At 42.9% G+C, this 20,000-nt stretch overlaps 3 non-coding genes across 3 annotated transcripts; all 3 read left to right on the forward strand.

The window, feature by feature from the left end:
* Positions 1–1,662: 1,662 nt before the first annotated feature.
* LOC138362292 (5S ribosomal RNA) lies at positions 1,663–1,781 on the forward strand. The gene has a single exon (XR_011227544.1). It is a non-coding gene; the product is annotated as a 5S ribosomal RNA (ribosomal RNA).
* Positions 1,782–10,005: 8,224 nt separating this feature from the next.
* Positions 10,006–10,124, forward strand: LOC138362293 (5S ribosomal RNA). Its single transcript, XR_011227545.1, has one exon. It is a non-coding gene; the product is annotated as a 5S ribosomal RNA (ribosomal RNA).
* Positions 10,125–18,349: 8,225 nt separating this feature from the next.
* LOC138362295 (5S ribosomal RNA) lies at positions 18,350–18,468 on the forward strand. Its single transcript, XR_011227546.1, has one exon. It is a non-coding gene; the product is annotated as a 5S ribosomal RNA (ribosomal RNA).
* Positions 18,469–20,000: the final 1,532 nt, after the last annotated feature.

Below are 20,000 nucleotides of genomic sequence, written 5' to 3' on the forward strand. Positions count from 1 at the left end.
ATTATTATTATTATAGCTTCAAGACTCTGAACCAATATAGAAGCATCAAGAGGAAGTGCTTGTGTTATGGGCCAATAGGCCTTCTGCAGTTACTTCCATTCTTATGTTTTTATTCCCATTGGTTCGTGTTTTATCTTGTGTAAATGTCAATCACCTTACCCAAAACTTTGGTACCATATCACCTCACCCATGTATATATATATATATATATATATATATATATATATATATATATATATATATATATGTATATTATATATAATATATAATATAGATGTATATTATATATAATATATATATATATATATATATATATATATATATATATATATAGATATTATATATATATATATAATTATATTATATATATATATATATATATATATATATATATATATATATATATATATATATAATATACAGAGTAAATCTACCCCAAAAGTAATGATTTATTTGTCTACAAAACTAAACTCTTTTTTGGAATCATATGAGGCCCCTCCACTGAGGGGGGAGGCCTGGATGTTTATTGTCATGTGTATTCATGCTGCTTGCATGTCGTCGTTTATTTTGCCTTTGTTGTTTTTTTGACAGCTTTCTTTGCCTTGGGTGGTTTGGGAGATTTTGAAGCTCTCTTTATTTTGGGCTTTTTGTTCCCAACAACAAGCTGCTGCTGCTGCTGCTGCTTCTTTTTCAAGGCTGTAGGTGGTTTGTTGCTTGTGGCGGCTTTCTTGGGAGTTACCACGGCCTTCTTTGCTGCTGTAGATGGTTTCTTGGTTGTGGTGGCTTTCTTGGGAGTTAGAACGGCCCTCTTCTCTGCTACGGCCAGCTTGAATGATCCACTAGCTCCACTTCCCTTGGTCTGAACAAGAATGCCGTCAGCCACTGCTTTCTTGAGAAATCTTCGGATGTAAATGGCGATCTTGGCAGCCTCGACTTTGTTGTTGGCAACAACGTACTTCTTGATTGCTTGTAGAGACGAGCCCTTACGGTCTTTGAGTGCTGCGACCGCGGCTAGAACCATTTGACTAGTTTTCGGGTGAGCAACCTGGACGCGAGGTTTCCTGGTGGTGGCCACCACAGCAGCAGCAGCCGCAGCCTTCTTGGTAGGCTTTGCTTCTACCATGATGATGATGAACCAACCAAGGTGATGAGAGACGCTCAGACAGTCACGGGGGAATGATGCTGCCGCCGCTTGAGCCGAACCTATTTATGTGCCGGCACGGTACAGAAGCTGCAACCTGGCAACTCGTCCACCAATCACGACGGTTGGTTTTACGGCTCCGAAACCTGGATCCCATATCTTCTCTAAAATAGAAGCATTTGTTCATGTTCTTTGTAAAAGTATCATAAAGCAGGACAGATGAGACAAATATCATAAAAACTGAAGAGCAGATGAGCACACACATGTTTGTATTACAAAAGAAAATCCACAAATTCATTAGAAATTGGCAGGGCAGGCTGAGGAAGTAGGTAGATGTAAAATGTCTGTAAATGGCGAAAGAACATAAACCCAAGACTGAATAAACGATGTTAAATATCCATGCCAAGGAGACAAAAATATGTTAGGATACAATTACCATTAAGACACCACAAGCAGGTCCGTATCCTGCCGCGATGACTTAAAAGAGTTGGTTATTAGCCACAATGTGTAGGCAGTCTCATGCCAACGGCCATACCACGTTGAGAACACCGCTTCTCGTCCGATCAGCGAAGTTAAGCAACGTTGGGTTTGGTTAGTACTTGGATGGGTGACCGCCTGGGAACACCAAATGCTGTTGGCAATAATGTTTTTTGTTTTGTTTTGTTTTGTTTCGTTTGTTTTTGTTTGAATGGCTGGCTCCACGGGAAATTCACGGAGTTGTGTGGAATAAGGCCTGGTAAAATGAATTAATATGTATGTCATGTTTAAAACAAACTCGCTTAATATAGATATTGTGTGAGGCTTTATACAAAAACAAACAACCAAAACAAAACATGTTGTATATATATATATATATAGCTTAATCCGGGTTTGAACTCGCAACTCCAAGAATACGCATCACTTATATACACTTTACCACTGGACCACTGCTGCAGGACACTAGCTTGATGCTGAGGTATCAATTTAATGACGTAAATGCCATTTCCACAAATAAATGATAATTAAAAAGTATTTGTATGTACAAATCTTTTCTGTTTAAAAGGCTACAATATCAGTTACTGATATAATTTGTGTTAATGTTTCTATACCCACAAGAAGGCATATTTTTGCTTATATGTAAAGGGTACGGAGAAGGAATCCACAGACCATCATTCCCCTCCCCTTCCCTCCCCCCCCCCCCCCACCCCCAACTCCCACCTACTACCACCACCACCACCACCACCACCAATCACCACCAATCACCACCAATCACCACCACCAATCACCACCACCACATCTAACCGAAAACCCCCTAACACATCAACCCTCCCCCCAATCAACAGGCGAAATAATAACCCTCAAATGCCTGCCTGCCTGCCTGCCTGCAAGCCAAACTAACGGTCTTCTCAGAAAGAAAATCTCTTTGTATCTGTATTACTTGATGAAATGTATGATTCTAATAATGAAAATAAATTTTGATGTCGGTTGTATGAGCATAATGACCAATATGCACATGATATGAATGAATTAAATAGTGTAGTTTTAAGTAATTAGGTTGTAGACACATTAAGCGGATATGATATTTGACGCGTCCAGAACTGGTGATTTTTGGTTTAGTTTTAAATGCACCACCACCACCACCACCACCACCATTGCTTCCCCAGAGCCTAATTAAGGACCGGTAAAAGGAGTCAATATGTATGTCATCTATAAAACCAAAGAATGAATAAAAAAACACACACAAACCTACATAATAGTATTAGGAAGATTGTATGGCAAAAAAAAAAAGTATTATTCCCATTGGGTCGTTTGAACTCGCGACTTCCAAAACACCAGCCACACACCTTACAACCCAGCCACCATAGAGTTGGTATAATTGTGCAACTTTAGTTATAAAAGTAAAGTTTTCTCACATTGTATTGATAACTTAAAGGATTTTTTTTTTTTTTGCATGTACAAATCTTATTGTCTGTTCTATGAAAAGGCTTGATGTAAATTATGTATTTTTTGAATGATTGAATTGTAGGCACATTAAGCGGATTCGATATTTGATATATCCAGAAAAGGCGATTTATGTTCAGTTTTAAAATGCATCACCGTTAACGCTAAAGGACTGGTAAAATGACTCGATGTTTGTCATTTTTAAAATAAACACTAAAACAAGGCCCTTAACATATATAATGTTTGAATATAAATTGAATGCATATAAATACAAAGTGGGAGTGGCTGGCTGGCTGGCTGGCTGGCTGGCTGGCTGGCTGGCTGGCTGGCTGGCTGGCTGGCTGGCTGGCTGGCTGGCTGTGGCTGGCTGCCTGGCTGCCTGCCTGCCTGCCTGCCTGCCTGCCTGCCTGCCTGCCTGCCTGCCTGCCTGCCTGGCTGCTGCCTGCCTGCCTGCCTGCCTGCCTGCCTGCCTGCCTGCCTGCCTGCCTGCCTGCCTGCCTGCCTGCCTGCCTGCCTGCCTGCCTGTCTGGCTGCCTGGCTGCCTGGCTGCCTGCCTGCCTGCCTGTGCCTTGCCTTGCCTTGCCTTGCCTTGCCTTGCCTTGCCTTGCCTTGCCTTGCCTTGCCTTGCCTTGCCTTGCCCTGCCCTGCCTTGGCTGCAGCTGGCTGGCTGGCTGGCTGGCTGGCTGGCCGTAAATCAACTCTTAACAACACCACACCACACCACACCATCACTCATCACCCATCACCCACCACCGGCCCCAGTCTCCCAGCCTCTCTTATATACCCGAGCAGGCCCTTTAAATTATTTGAATTGTTGCACTTCGGCCAATGGCAGGCACGATCGCTGCTGCTCAAACATATTCTGGTTCACAAGTATTAATATATATATATATATATATATATATATATATATATATATATATATATATATATATATATATATATATATATATATATATTCATGAAACACATTAAAACCTTGATCATTTATTCATTCATTACGTCTAGTGAAGAATTGCTTTTGTTCATTTGTATGATTAAAAATGGATAGAATATGAATTCCTCGCTTAAAGTAAAATATAAAATATATATTGGATTTATATGATTGGTTAATATTCCAAGTGATGCTGAATATCCCCTATAATTTTGTTTTGTTTGTTTGTTATGTACACATTCCAAATGAAATCAATATAAATGTTATTATTAATGTTTGAAAGTTGATTGTCTACTTGAATCTCTCTATTAAAGTGTGTGTGGCTCCGGATGGAGCCTGGTTATGGTATTTGTCGCGGTGGGTGGCAGAAGTGCTTACTTCTTCTCTGTCTTCTTTGGCAAAAGAACTGCCTGAATGTTTGGAAGAACACCTCCCTGTGCAATGGTTACGCCAGACAGAAGTTTGTTGAGTTCTTCGTCGTTGCGGATGGCCAACTGCAAGTGACGTGGGATGATACGGGTCTTCTTGTTGTCACGTGCGGCGTTACCGGCGAGCTCGAGAACTTCGGCAGCGAGGTATTCCATGACGGCTGCCAGGTAGACAGGAGCGCCAGCACCGACGCGTTCGGCGTAGTTGCCCTTACGCAGCAGACGGTGAATTCTGCCCACGGGGAACTGAAGTCCGGCCCTGCTGGAGCGAGACTTTGACTTGCCCTTCACTTTGCCTCCCTTGCCGCGTCCTGACATTGCTGCTGCTGTTGTGGGTTTGTGGTGTTTTAATGCCGGCCCGCAGATCGAGCTTCGTGTTATATACCCCGCTCAGGATCAAGGGAGTCCGCCACTGACCAATCAGCGCGCTCCGCCACGCGACCCGCTCTGAGCTGAGTCGCGAGCGGGATATAAAAGGAAAGCTCGACTCGCGCAAAAGTTCATTATTGTATCGCAACGCCAGCCAGCACGAGCATCATCATGCCACCCAAGGCATCTGGAAAGGCTGCCAAGAAGGCCGGAAAGGCCCAGAAGGCCATTGCCAAGGGCGATAAGAAAAAGAAGCGCAGGAGGAAGGAGAGCTACAGCATCTACATCTACAAAGTGCTGAAGCAGGTCCACCCCGACACTGGTATCTCTTCCAAAGCCATGTCGATCATGAACTCGTTCGTGAACGACATCTTCGAGCGCATCGCCGCCGAGGCTTCTCGCCTGGCCCACTACAACAAGCGTTCCACCATTACCAGTCGGGAGATCCAGACGGCTGTAAGGCTCCTGTTGCCCGGAGAACTGGCCAAGCACGCCGTCTCTGAGGGCACTAAGGCCGTCACCAAGTACACCTCCTCCAAGTAAACGGCTTACTTACTGCCCTGTGGTGGTGGCTTGGCCTCAAACCAACAAACTCGGCTCCATTGGAGCCACACTTTAATTTCTAAAGAGATTGTGAGTGTTAGACACCAATACTATTATAACAAAAACCTCTGTCACTGAAAGCAAATAGCTATAAAATGAGAATATTTATGAAACTGTCTGTGTGTGTTTCTCTCTCTCAGTCTCTGTCTGTCTGTCTGTCTGTCTGTCTGTCTGTCTGTCTGTCTGTCTGTCTGTCTTGTCTGTCTGTCTGTCTGTCTGTCTGTCTGTCTGTCTGTCTGTGTCTCTCTCTCTCTCTCTCTCTCTCTCTCTCTCTCTCTCTCTCTCTCTCTCTCTCTCTCTCTCTCTCTCTCTCTCTCTCTCTTCTCTCTCTCAACACATATAAGCACTCGGTATCTTTTTTCTAGAGATTAGAGATTCATTGTTATGTTCCACATTAGGATTACTATGCAGGCCACCCTCTTAGGTTTGAAAATGTCAAGAAAACGGTTAATTTAAAATGTCATCTCCTAACTTAACAGATTAAGCCAGAGGACCGAAAACAGAATAAAACAGGACTGGACAGTATGTCACTTATACAAGCTGCTTTTATTTCTAGTACAGTATGACAATTTTTATTTTGGGGGGGTGGGGGGGGTGGGTGATCCTTGACAGTGCATAAGAGCGAAAAGCGACGGCGTTTTGTTTGTAAGAGAACAGGTTGTACTACAAATGACTTGATTTATTGATATCACGTGTATGTATGACACCTAAATTAGTGTATTTGTTTATTTATTTATTTATTTATTTATTATATGTGTAGATGAAGGTTAATTCATATGACTGATGCTAGGAATGTCTGAAATCTCCTTAGAAGGATATTTTGGCCCTGAGAAGGGCCGAGTTTGGTGTATACTAGGGTGGTCGATTTAGCTTATGCACGCTCTCCACGGATACGGCGAGCAAGCTGAATGTCCTTTGGCATGATGGTGACACGCTTGGCGTGGATGGCACAGAGGTTAGTGTCCTCGAAGAGACCGACCAGGTAAGCCTCGGATGCCTCCTGTAAAGCCATGACGGCAGACGACTGGAAGCGAAGATCGGTCTTGAAGTCCTGGGCAATCTCGCGCACCAGACGCTGGAAGGGAAGTTTCCTGATGAGCAACTCGGTGCTCTTCTGGTAACGACGGATCTCACGCAGGGCGACCGTTCCGGGCCTGTAACGGTGAGGCTTCTTCACACCCCCTGTGGCAGGAGCAGACTTGCGTGCTGCCTTGGTGGCCAGCTGCTTACGAGGAGCCTTGCCTCCCGTGGACTTGCGAGCAGTCTGCTTGGTGCGAGCCATGGTGAACAACTGTGGTTTGTGATGGCCGGCGCCGAAAAATTTTTGCTTATATACGCCGTCTCGAGGCGCTTGCTCGAGCGCCATTGGCTGCTCGACTCGCCTACGTCACCCCGTTGCCCCTCCCCTCCTTCCTCTGGCTGCAGCCAACAGGCGGCTCACCTCAATCACTATTATCGCTGATTTTGCTCTATTTTTTGGATTTGTGCAAAAGTCATTTCACAGGGACGTGAAACAGACGAGTAGGCAACTGCAGTTTTGAAAGCGTTGTGAGAAAGCCGTGTCTATTCGACCACAAGCGTAAAGTAAGGGCAGGCAGGAGTTGCAATGCTACTAGTACGTCCGCTTGATGGGATATAGTCGGGAAATCGTGCGGGCATTCGTCAATTCGATTCACACAACTACAACACCATGACTGGACGCGGCAAGGGAGGCAAGGGACTCGGAAAGGGTGGCGCCAAGCGTCATCGTAAGGTGCTACGTGACAACATCCAGGGCATCACCAAGCCCGCTATTCGTCGCTTAGCTCGTCGTGGCGGCGTCAAGCGTATTTCGGGTCTCATCTACGAAGAGACCCGTGGCGTCCTGAAGGTGTTCCTCGAGAACGTCATCCGTGATGCTGTAACCTACACGGAACACGCCAAGAGGAAGACCGTCACTGCCATGGACGTGGTGTACGCTCTGAAGCGCCAGGGTCGTACCCTCTACGGATTCGGCGGATAAGAGCTTGGCTAATCCATCGATTCCACCCACCACCACCTCAAAACGGGACCTAATTAGGTCCCTATACTTTTTTACTGAAGGGCTTAATAGACGATAACATAAATTGTTTTGATATCAGCTAGCACATTGGGTCTTATGAAATCTATTTTTTATCCTCGCATGCTTAAAGGGACTCTGATTGGGGGGGGGGGGGGGGGAAGGTTTGTTACGTTATATACTAGCAGAGCAGGATCATTGGTGGGGGGGGGGGGGGGTGTGAGGGGGAGAGAGAGAGAGAGAGATCTTTCCCAACTCTTCCTTTTTACATGAGTGAGCTACCCGTTTTATTCATTTTATCCTTCTCAGAGCTGTTTTGATAGTATCCAAATGATGGTAAATGAAAAGGGAGGACACGAATATCTACCCAGAATTCAGGACTGGCAATCGATATGCATGTTTGAGTGAGAATCTTTTTCTCTCTCAACTTAGGTATACGTTTATGTCGTACCTAAAAGCGAGAACCACACTATTGGGACAAGTATGCAAGGCCCAATTTTCCTAACAAGCACAGTTAATTTTGTATTTTCGAACATTTCTTTCCAAATTGGTTTATCCAATTAACAGTATTATATTAAGATCATGAATTGCTGGGTTAGGTTAGGTTAGCTTAGCTTAGGTTAGGTTAGCTTAGCTTAGCTTGGGTTAGCTTAGGTTAGGTTAGGTTAGCTTAGCTTGGGTTAGCATAGGTTAGGTTAGGTTTGATTACATTTCTATGTTAGATTTAACTCAAATTCAAAACAATTGCCAGTCATTCGGCTTGTTAGTCAACTTGCCTCTAATAGGGGCAATTTGTCTAACAAGACTATTTAGTTTGTGTGTGTGTATATATATATATATATATATATATATATATATATTATATATATATATATATATATATATATATATATATATATATTATTATTATTATAGCTTCAAGACTCTGAACCAATATAGAAGCATCAAGAGGAAGTGCTTGTGTTATGGGCCAATAGGCCTTCTGCAGTTACTTCCATTCTTATGTTTTTATTCCCATTGGTTCGTGTTTTATCTTGTGTAAATGTCAATCACCTTACCCAAAACTTTGGTACCATATCACCTCACCCATGTATATATATATATATATATATATATATATATATATATATATATATATATATATGTATATTATATATATATATAATATAGATGTATATTATATATATATATATATATATATATATATATATATATATATATATATATATATAATATAGATGTATATATATATATATATATATATATATATATATATATATATATATATATATATATATATATATATATATATATATATATATATAATATACAGAGTAAATCTACCCCAAAAGTAATGATTTATTTGTCTACAAAACTAAACTCTTTTTTGGAATCATATGAGGCCCCTCCACTGAGGGGGGAGGCCTGGATGTTTATTGTCATGTGTATTCATGCTGCTTGCATGTCGTCGTTTATTTTGCCTTTGTTGTTTTTTTGACAGCTTTCTTTGCCTTGGGTGGTTTGGGAGATTTTGAAGCTCTCTTTATTTTGGGCTTTTTGTTCCCAACAACAAGCTGCTGCTGCTGCTGCTGCTTCTTTTTCAAGGCTGTAGGTGGTTTGTTGCTTGTGGCGGCTTTCTTGGGAGTTACCACGGCCTTCTTTGCTGCTGTAGATGGTTTCTTGGTTGTGGTGGCTTTCTTGGGAGTTAGAACGGCCCTCTTCTCTGCTACGGCCAGCTTGAATGATCCACTAGCTCCACTTCCCTTGGTCTGAACAAGAATGCCGTCAGCCACTGCTTTCTTGAGAAATCTTCGGATGTAAATGGCGATCTTGGCAGCCTCGACTTTGTTGTTGGCAACAACGTACTTCTTGATTGCTTGTAGAGACGAGCCCTTACGGTCTTTGAGTGCTGCGACCGCGGCTAGAACCATTTGACTAGTTTTCGGGTGAGCAACCTGGACGCGAGGTTTCCTGGTGGTGGCCACCACAGCAGCAGCAGCCGCAGCCTTCTTGGTAGGCTTTGCTTCTACCATGATGATGATGAACCAACCAAGGTGATGAGAGACGCTCAGACAGTCACGGGGGAATGATGCTGCCGCCGCTTGAGCCGAACCTATTTATGTGCCGGCACGGTACAGAAGCTGCAACCTGGCAACTCGTCCACCAATCACGACGGTTGGTTTTACGGCTCCGAAACCTGGATCCCATATCTTCTCTAAAATAGAAGCATTTGTTCATGTTCTTTGTAAAAGTATCATAAAGCAGGACAGATGAGACAAATATCATAAAAACTGAAGAGCAGATGAGCACACACATGTTTGTATTACAAAAGAAAATCCACAAATTCATTAGAAATTGGCAGGGCAGGCTGAGGAAGTAGGTAGATGTAAAATGTCTGTAAATGGCGAAAGAACATAAACCCAAGACTGAATAAACGATGTTAAATATCCATGCCAAGGAGACAAAAATATGTTAGGATACAATTACCATTAAGACACCACAAGCAGGTCCGTATCCTGCCGCGATGACTTAAAAGAGTTGGTTATTAGCCACAATGTGTAGGCAGTCTCATGCCAACGGCCATACCACGTTGAGAACACCGCTTCTCGTCCGATCAGCGAAGTTAAGCAACGTTGGGTTTGGTTAGTACTTGGATGGGTGACCGCCTGGGAACACCAAATGCTGTTGGCAATAATGTTTTTTGTTTTGTTTTGTTTTGTTTCGTTTGTTTTTGTTTGAATGGCTGGCTCCACGGGAAATTCACGGAGTTGTGTGGAATAAGGCCTGGTAAAATGAATTAATATGTATGTCATGTTTAAAACAAACTCGCTTAATATAGATATTGTGTGAGGCTTTATACAAAAACAAACAACCAAAACAAAACATGTTGTATATATATATATATATAGCTTAATCCGGGTTTGAACTCGCAACTCCAAGAATACGCATCACTTATATACACTTTACCACTGGACCACTGCTGCAGGACACTAGCTTGATGCTGAGGTATCAATTTAATGACGTAAATGCCATTTCCACAAATAAATGATAATTAAAAAGTATTTGTATGTACAAATCTTTTCTGTTTAAAAGGCTACAATATCAGTTACTGATATAATTTGTGTTAATGTTTCTATACCCACAAGAAGGCATATTTTTGCTTATATGTAAAGGGTACGGAGAAGGAATCCACAGACCATCATTCCCCTCCCCTTCCCTCCCCCCCCCCCCCCCCCCCCCCCCACCCCCAACTCCCACCTACTACCACCACCACCACCACCACCACCACCAATCACCACCAATCACCACCAATCACCACCACCAATCACCACCACCACATCTAACCGAAAACCCCCTAACACATCAACCCTCCCCCCAATCAACAGGCGAAATAATAACCCTCAAATGCCTGCCTGCCTGCCTGCAAGCCAATACTAACGGTCTTCTCAGAAAGAAAATCTCTTTGTATCTGTATTACTTGATGAAATGTATGATTCTAATAATGAAAATAAATTTTGATGTCGGTTGTATGAGCATAATGACCAATATGCACATGATATGAATGAATTAAATAGTGTAGTTTTAAGTAATTAGGTTGTAGACACATTAAGCGGATATGATATTTGACGCGTCCAGAACTGGTGATTTTTGGTTTAGTTTTAAATGCACCACCACCACCACCACCACCACCACCATTGCTTCCCCAGAGCCTAATTAAGGACCGGTAAAAGGAGTCAATATGTATGTCATCTATAAAACCAAAGAATGAATAAAAAAACACACACAAACCTACATAATAGTATTAGGAAGATTGTATGGCAAAAAAAAAAAAGTATTATTCCCATTGGGTCGTTTGAACTCGCGACTTCCAAAACACCAGCCACACACCTTACAACCCAGCCACCATAGAGTTGGTATAATTGTGCAACTTTAGTTATAAAAGTAAAGTTTTCTCACATTGTATTGATAACTTAAAGGATTTTTTTTTTTTTTTGCATGTACAAATCTTATTGTCTGTTCTATGAAAAGGCTTGATGTAAATTATGTATTTTTTGAATGATTGAATTGTAGGCACATTAAGCGGATTCGATATTTGATATATCCAGAAAAGGCGATTTATGTTCAGTTTTAAAATGCATCACCGTTAACGCTAAAGGACTGGTAAAATGACTCGATGTTTGTCATTTTTAAAATAAACACTAAAACAAGGCCCTTAACATATATAATGTTTGAATATAAATTGAATGCATATAAATACAAAGTGGGAGTGGCTGGCTGGCTGGCTGGCTGGCTGGCTGGCTGGCTGGCTGGCTGGCTGGCTGGCTGGCTGGCTGGCTGGCTGGCTGGCTGCCTGGCTGCCTGCCTGCCTGCCTGCCTGCCTGCCTGCCTGCCTGCCTGCCTGCCTGCCTGGCTGCCTGCCTGCCTGCCTGCCTGCCTGCCTGCCTGCCTGCCTGCCTGCCTGCCTGCCTGCCTGCCTGCCTGCCTGCCTGCCTGCCTGCCTGCCTGTCTGGCTGCCTGGCTGCCTGGCTGCCTGCCTGCCTGCCTGCCTGCCTTGCCTTGCCTTGCCTTGCCTTGCCTTGCCTTGCCTTGCCTTGCCTTGCCTTGCCTTGCCTTGCCTTGCCTGCCTTGCTGCTTGGCTGCAGCTGGCTGGCTGGCTGGCTGGCTGGCTGGCCGTAAATCAACTCTTAACAACACCACACCACACCACACCATCACTCATCACCCATCACCCACCACCGGCCCCAGTCTCCCAGCCTCTCTTATATACCCGAGCAGGCCCTTTAAATTATTTGAATTGTTGCACTTCGGCCAATGGCAGGCACGATCGCTGCTGCTCAAACATATTCTGGTTCACAAGTATTAATATATATATATATATATATATATATATATATATATATATATATATATATATATATATATATATATATATATATATATATATATATTCATGAAACACATTAAAACCTTGATCATTTATTCATTCATTACGTCTAGTGAAGAATTGCTTTTGTTCATTTGTATGATTAAAAATGGATAGAATATGAATTCCTCGCTTAAAGTAAAATATAAAATATATATTGGATTTATATGATTGGTTAATATTCCAAGTGATGCTGAATATCCCCTATAATTTTGTTTTGTTTGTTTGTTATGTACACATTCCAAATGAAATCAATATAAATGTTATTATTAATGTTTGAAAGTTGATTGTCTACTTGAATCTCTCTATTAAAGTGTGTGTGGCTCCGGATGGAGCCTGGTTATGGTATTTGTCGCGGTGGGTGGCAGAAGTGCTTACTTCTTCTCTGTCTTCTTTGGCAAAAGAACTGCCTGAATGTTTGGAAGAACACCTCCCTGTGCAATGGTTACGCCAGACAGAAGTTTGTTGAGTTCTTCGTCGTTGCGGATGGCCAACTGCAAGTGACGTGGGATGATACGGGTCTTCTTGTTGTCACGTGCGGCGTTACCGGCGAGCTCGAGAACTTCGGCAGCGAGGTATTCCATGACGGCTGCCAGGTAGACAGGAGCGCCAGCACCGACGCGTTCGGCGTAGTTGCCCTTACGCAGCAGACGGTGAATTCTGCCCACGGGGAACTGAAGTCCGGCCCTGCTGGAGCGAGACTTTGACTTGCCCTTCACTTTGCCTCCCTTGCCGCGTCCTGACATTGCTGCTGCTGTTGTGGGTTTGTGGTGTTTTAATGCCGGCCCGCAGATCGAGCTTCGTGTTATATACCCCGCTCAGGATCAAGGGAGTCCGCCACTGACCAATCAGCGCGCTCCGCCACGCGACCCGCTCTGAGCTGAGTCGCGAGCGGGATATAAAAGGAAAGCTCGACTCGCGCAAAAGTTCATTATTGTATCGCAACGCCAGCCAGCACGAGCATCATCATGCCACCCAAGGCATCTGGAAAGGCTGCCAAGAAGGCCGGAAAGGCCCAGAAGGCCATTGCCAAGGGCGATAAGAAAAAGAAGCGCAGGAGGAAGGAGAGCTACAGCATCTACATCTACAAAGTGCTGAAGCAGGTCCACCCCGACACTGGTATCTCTTCCAAAGCCATGTCGATCATGAACTCGTTCGTGAACGACATCTTCGAGCGCATCGCCGCCGAGGCTTCTCGCCTGGCCCACTACAACAAGCGTTCCACCATTACCAGTCGGGAGATCCAGACGGCTGTAAGGCTCCTGTTGCCCGGAGAACTGGCCAAGCACGCCGTCTCTGAGGGCACTAAGGCCGTCACCAAGTACACCTCCTCCAAGTAAACGGCTTACTTACTGCCCTGTGGTGGTGGCTTGGCCTCAAACCAACAAACTCGGCTCCATTGGAGCCACACTTTAATTTCTAAAGAGATTGTGAGTGTTAGACACCAATACTATTATAACAAAAACCTCTGTCACTGAAAGCAAATAGCTATAAAATGAGAATATTTATGAAACTGTCTGTGTGTGTTTCTCTCTCTCAGTCTCTGTCTGTCTGTCTGTCTGTCTGTCTGTCTGTCTGTCTGTCTGTCTGTCTGTCTGTTGTCTGTCTGTCTGTCTGTCTGTCTGTCTGTCTGTCTGTGTCTCTCTCTCTCTCTCTCTCTCTCTCTCTTCTCTCTCTCTCTCTCTCTCTCTCTCTCTTCTCTCTCTCTCTCTCTCTCTCTCTCTCTCTCTCAACACATATAAGCACTCGGTATCTTTTTTCTAGAGATTAGAGATTCATTGTTATGTTCCACATTAGGATTACTATGCAGGCCACCCTCTTAGGTTTGAAAATGTCAAGAAAACGGTTAATTTAAAATGTCATCTCCTAACTTAACAGATTAAGCCAGAGGACCGAAAACAGAATAAAACAGGACTGGACAGTATGTCACTTATACAAGCTGCTTTTATTTCTAGTACAGTATGACAATTTTTATTTTGGGGGGGTGGGGGGGGTGGGTGATCCTTGACAGTGCATAAGAGCGAAAAGCGACGGCGTTTTGTTTGTAAGAGAACAGGTTGTACTACAAATGACTTGATTTATTGATATCACGTGTATGTATGACACCTAAATTAGTGTATTTGTTTATTTATTTATTTATTTATTTATTATATGTGTAGATGAAGGTTAATTCATATGACTGATGCTAGGAATGTCTGAAATCTCCTTAGAAGGATATTTTGGCCCTGAGAAGGGCCGAGTTTGGTGTATACTAGGGTGGTCGATTTAGCTTATGCACGCTCTCCACGGATACGGCGAGCAAGCTGAATGTCCTTTGGCATGATGGTGACACGCTTGGCGTGGATGGCACAGAGGTTAGTGTCCTCGAAGAGACCGACCAGGTAAGCCTCGGATGCCTCCTGTAAAGCCATGACGGCAGACGACTGGAAGCGAAGATCGGTCTTGAAGTCCTGGGCAATCTCGCGCACCAGACGCTGGAAGGGAAGTTTCCTGATGAGCAACTCGGTGCTCTTCTGGTAACGACGGATCTCACGCAGGGCGACCGTTCCGGGCCTGTAACGGTGAGGCTTCTTCACACCCCCTGTGGCAGGAGCAGACTTGCGTGCTGCCTTGGTGGCCAGCTGCTTACGAGGAGCCTTGCCTCCCGTGGACTTGCGAGCAGTCTGCTTGGTGCGAGCCATGGTGAACAACTGTGGTTTGTGATGGCCGGCGCCGAAAAATTTTTGCTTATATACGCCGTCTCGAGGCGCTTGCTCGAGCGCCATTGGCTGCTCGACTCGCCTACGTCACCCCGTTGCCCCTCCCCTCCTTCCTCTGGCTGCAGCCAACAGGCGGCTCACCTCAATCACTATTATCGCTGATTTTGCTCTATTTTTTGGATTTGTGCAAAAGTCATTTCACAGGGACGTGAAACAGACGAGTAGGCAACTGCAGTTTTGAAAGCGTTGTGAGAAAGCCGTGTCTATTCGACCACAAGCGTAAAGTAAGGGCAGGCAGGAGTTGCAATGCTACTAGTACGTCCGCTTGATGGGATATAGTCGGGAAATCGTGCGGGCATTCGTCAATTCGATTCACACAACTACAACACCATGACTGGACGCGGCAAGGGAGGCAAGGGACTCGGAAAGGGTGGCGCCAAGCGTCATCGTAAGGTGCTACGTGACAACATCCAGGGCATCACCAAGCCCGCTATTCGTCGCTTAGCTCGTCGTGGCGGCGTCAAGCGTATTTCGGGTCTCATCTACGAAGAGACCCGTGGCGTCCTGAAGGTGTTCCTCGAGAACGTCATCCGTGATGCTGTAACCTACACGGAACACGCCAAGAGGAAGACCGTCACTGCCATGGACGTGGTGTACGCTCTGAAGCGCCAGGGTCGTACCCTCTACGGATTCGGCGGATAAGAGCTTGGCTAATCCATCGATTCCACCCACCACCACCTCAAAACGGGACCTAATTAGGTCCCTATACTTTTTTACTGAAGGGCTTAATAGACGATAACATAAATTGTTTTGATATCAGCTAGCACATTGGGTCTTATGAAATCTATTTTTTATCCTCGCATGCTTAAAGGGACTCTGATTGGGGGGGGGGGGGGGGAAGGTTTGTTACGTTATATACTAGCAGAGCAGGATCATTGGTGGGGGGGGGGGGGGGGTGTGAGGGGGAGAGAGAGAGAGAGAGATCTTTCCCAACTCTTCCTTTTTACATGAGTGAGCTACCCGTTTTATTCATTTTATCCTTCTCAGAGCTGTTTTGATAGTATCCAAATGATGGTAAATGAAAAGGGAGGACACGAATATCTACCCAGAATTCAGGACTGGCAATCGATATGCATGTTTGAGTGAGAATCTTTTTCTCTCTCAACTTAGGTATACGTTTATGTCGTACCTAAAAGCGAGAACCACACTATTGGGACAAGTATGCAAGGCCCAATTTTCCTAACAAGCACAGTTAATTTTGTTATTTTCGAACATTTCTTTCCAAATTGGTTTATCCAATTAACAGTATTATATTAAGATCATGAATTGCTGGGTTAGGTTAGGTTAGCTTAGCTTAGGTTAGGTTAGCTTAGCTTAGCTTGGGTTAGCTTAGGTTAGGTTAGGTTAGCTTAGCTTGGGTTAGCATAGGTTAGGTTAGGTTTGATTACATTTCTATGTTAGATTTAACTCAAATTCAAAACAATTGCCAGTCATTCGGCTTGTTAGTCAACTTGCCTCTAATAGGGGCAATTTGTCTAACAAGACTATTTAGTTTTGTGTGTATATATATATATATATATATATATATATATATATATATATATATATATATATATATATATATATATATTATATTATTATTATTATAGCTTCAAGACTCTGAACCAATATAGAAGCATCAAGAGGAAGTGCTTGTGTTATGGGCCAATAGGCCTTCTGCAGTTACTTCCATTCTTATGTTTTTATTCCCATTGGTTCGTGTTTTATCTTGTGTAAATGTCAATCACCTTACCCAAAACTTTGGTACCATATCACCTCACCCATGTATAATATATATATATATATATATATATATATATATATATATATATATATATATATATATATATATATATATAATATAGATGTATATTATATATATATATATATATATATATATATATATATATATATATATATATATATATAATATAGATGTATATTATATATATATATATATATATATATATATATATATATATATATATATATATATATATATATATATATAATATACAGAGTAAATCTACCCCAAAAGTAATGATTTATTTGTCTACAAAACTAAACTTTTTTTGGAATCATATGAGGCCCCTCCACTGAGGGGGGAGGCCTGGATGTTTATTGTCATGTGTATTCATGCTGCTTGCATGTCGTCGTTTATTTTGCCTTTGTTGTTTTTTTGACAGCTTTCTTTGCCTTGGGTGGTTTGGGAGATTTTGAAGCTCTCTTTATTTTGGGCTTTTTGTTCCCAACAACAAGCTGCTGCTGCTGCTGCTGCTTCTTTTTCAAGGCTGTAGGTGGTTTGTTGCTTGTGGCGGCTTTCTTGGGAGTTACCACGGCCTTCTTTGCTGCTGTAGATGGTTTCTTGGTTGTGGTGGCTTTCTTGGGAGTTAGAACGGCCCTCTTCTCTGCTACGGCCAGCTTGAATGATCCACTAGCTCCACTTCCCTTGGTCTGAACAAGAATGCCGTCAGCCACTGCTTTCTTGAGAAATCTTCGGATGTAAATGGCGATCTTGGCAGCCTCGACTTTGTTGTTGGCAACAACGTACTTCTTGATTGCTTGTAGAGACGAGCCCTTACGGTCTTTGAGTGCTGCGACCGCGGCTAGAACCATTTGACTAGTTTTCGGGTGAGCAACCTGGACGCGAGGTTTCCTGGTGGTGGCCACCACAGCAGCAGCAGCCGCAGCCTTCTTGGTAGGCTTTGCTTCTACCATGATGATGATGAACCAACCAAGGTGATGAGAGACGCTCAGACAGTCACGGGGGAATGATGCTGCCGCCGCTTGAGCCGAACCTATTTATGTGCCGGCACGGTACAGAAGCTGCAACCTGGCAACTCGTCCACCAATCACGACGGTTGGTTTTACGGCTCCGAAACCTGGATCCCATATCTTCTCTAAAATAGAAGCATTTGTTCATGTTCTTTGTAAAAGTATCATAAAGCAGGACAGATGAGACAAATATCATAAAAACTGAAGAGCAGATGAGCACACACATGTTTGTATTACAAAAGAAAATCCACAAATTCATTAGAAATTGGCGCAGGCTGAGGAAGTAGGTAGATGTAAAATGTCTGTAAATGGCGAAAGAACATAAACCCAAGACTGAATAAACGATGTTAAATATCCATGCCAAGGAGACAAAAATATGTTAGGATACAATTACCATTAAGACACCACAAGCAGGTCCGTATCCTGCCGCGATGACTTAAAAGAGTTGGTTATTAGCCACAATGTGTAGGCAGTCTCATGCCAACGGCCATACCACGTTGAGAACACCGCTTCTCGTCCGATCAGCGAAGTTAAGCAACGTTGGGTTTGGTTAGTACTTGGATGGGTGACCGCCTGGGAACACCAAATGCTGTTGGCAATAATGTTTTTTGTTTTGTTTTGTTTTGTTTCGTTTGTTTTTGTTTGAATGGCTGGCTCCACGGGAAATTCACGGAGTTGTGTGGAATAAGGCCTGGTAAAATGAATTAATATGTATGTCATGTTTAAAACAAACTCGCTTAATATAGATATTGTGTGAGGCTTTATACAAAAACAAACAACCAAAACAAAACATGTTGTATATATATATATATATAGCTTAATCCGGGTTTGAACTCGCAACTCCAAGAATACGCATCACTTATATACACTTTACCACTGGACCACTGCTGCAGGACACTAGCTTGATGCTGAGGTATCAATTTAATGACGTAAATGCCATTTCCACAAATAAATGATAATTAAAAAGTATTTGTATGTACAAATCTTTTCTGTTTAAAAGGCTACAATATCAGTTACTGATATAATTTGTGTTAATGTTTCTATACCCACAAGAAGGCATATTTTTGCTTATATGTAAAGGGTACGGAGAAGGAATCCACAGACCATCATTCCCCTCCCCTTCCCTCCCCCCCCCCCCCCCCCCACCCCCAACTCCCACCTACTACCACCACCACCACCACCACCACCAATCACCACCAATCACCACCAATCACCACCACCAATCACCACCACCACATCTAACCGAAAACCCCCTAACACATCAACCCTCCCCCCAATCAACAGGCGAAATAATAACCCTCAAATGCCTGCCTGCCTGCCTGCCTGCAAGCCAATACTAACGGTCTTCTCAGAAAGAAAATCTCTTTGTATCTGTATTACTTGATGAAATGTATGATTCTAATAATGAAAATAAATTTTGATGTCGGTTGTATGAGCATAATGACCAATATGCACATGATATGAATGAATTAAATAGTGTAGTTTTAAGTAATTAGGTTGTAGACACATTAAGCGGATATGATATTTGACGCGTCCAGAACTGGTGATTTTTGGTTTAGTTTTAAATGCACCACCACCACCACCACCACCACCATTGCTTCCCCAGAGCCTAATTAAGGACCGGTAAAAGGAGTCAATATGTATGTCATCTATAAAACCAAAGAATGAATAAAAAAACACACACAAACCTACATAATAGTATTAGGAAGATTGTATGGCAAAAAAAAAAAAGTATTATTCCCATTGGGTCGTTTGAACTCGCGACTTCCAAAACACCAGCCACACACCTTACAACCCAGCCACCATAGAGTTGGTATAATTGTGCAACTTTAGTTATAAAAGTAAAGTTTTCTCACATTGTATTGATAACTTAAAGGATTTTTTTTTTTTTTTGCATGTACAAATCTTATTGTCTGTTCTATGAAAAGGCTTGATGTAAATTATGTATTTTTTGAATGATTGAATTGTAGGCACATTAAGCGGATTCGATATTTGATATATCCAGAAAAGGCGATTTATGTTCAGTTTTAAAATGCATCACCGTTAACGCTAAAGGACTGGTAAAATGACTCGATGTTTGTCATTTTTAAAATAAACACTAAAACAAGGCCCTTAACATATATAATGTTT

Source organism: Procambarus clarkii, unplaced genomic scaffold (genome assembly GCF_040958095.1).
Source record: "Procambarus clarkii isolate CNS0578487 unplaced genomic scaffold, FALCON_Pclarkii_2.0 HiC_scaffold_1587, whole genome shotgun sequence".
In the NCBI taxonomy this organism is placed as follows: domain Eukaryota; kingdom Metazoa; phylum Arthropoda; class Malacostraca; order Decapoda; family Cambaridae; genus Procambarus; species Procambarus clarkii.